This window comes from Elephantulus edwardii, unplaced genomic scaffold (genome assembly GCF_000299155.1).
Source record: "Elephantulus edwardii isolate Elephantulus edwardi_28Jun2011 unplaced genomic scaffold, EleEdw1.0 scaffold00123, whole genome shotgun sequence".
In the NCBI taxonomy this organism is placed as follows: domain Eukaryota; kingdom Metazoa; phylum Chordata; class Mammalia; order Macroscelidea; family Macroscelididae; genus Elephantulus; species Elephantulus edwardii.
This window is the reverse complement of record NW_006399873.1, coordinates 251,094-252,125: the sequence shown is the minus strand read 5'-3', so window position 1 is coordinate 252,125 and position 1,032 is coordinate 251,094.

Here is a 1,032-nt window from a genome sequence, read left to right as displayed (position 1 = left end):
GTAAATCTAACTAGACTTAAAAATACCTATACAAAGAAATTACAAAATATTACTACAAGAGATAAAAAAAGAATTGGAGAAATGAAAGAATATGCCATTGTCATGGATAGGAAGACTCAGTGTCATGAAAATGACAATTCTACCAAAGGTAATCTACAAGTTTAATGCAATGTCTATACATAGCAATTCCATTCTTTAATGAGATAGAAAAGGCTATTTCAAATTTTATTTATTTATTTATTTATTTCAAATTTCCTTCCTTCAAAGGAAGGAAAGAGACCTAGAATAAGTAAAGAATTCCTGAAAAAGATAAACAAGTTAGGAGGGAAAACATTCCCTGATTTAAAATCATATTACACAACAATGGTGGCCAAAACACCATTGGTACTGATTCAATGGCAAATAAATCAATGCAATAGAACTGAGAACACAGAAGTCAGCTCATCTACCTATATTGACCTAATTTTTTTACAAGAAGATGTACTCAGTTAAGTGGGGAAATGACAGCCATTTTAACAAATGATGTTGGTAAAATTAGAAAACTATCTGTAGAAAACTCAAGCAAGACCCACAGCTCACACCACACACACACACACATACATGCACAAAACCAAAACTAACAAAAACAAACAAACGAAAAAAAGCCCTCAAAGTAGATCAAGGTCCTAGGAATAAAATCAAATGTTTTAAACTTCATTAAGGAAAGGTTGGAAGAACTCTACAAGCTTTAATACATGATATGAACAGTCTTACAAACATAGTGAAAACCCTACAACCAGAAGAGAACAAAACAGATGACTGGGTCCTTCTAAGAATCAAATCCTTATGCACATCAAAACCCTTCTCTAACAGAGAAAAAAAAAGCCACAGACTCGAGAAAAAATATTTGGTAACAACATAACTGATAGGGACACCTGTCTAAAATTTATAGAAAACTCCATCATTTCAACAACAGAAAAAGTAAACAACACTATTAAAAATAGGTGCAAGATATGAACAGACACTTCACCAAAAAAGACATTCAAATAGCAA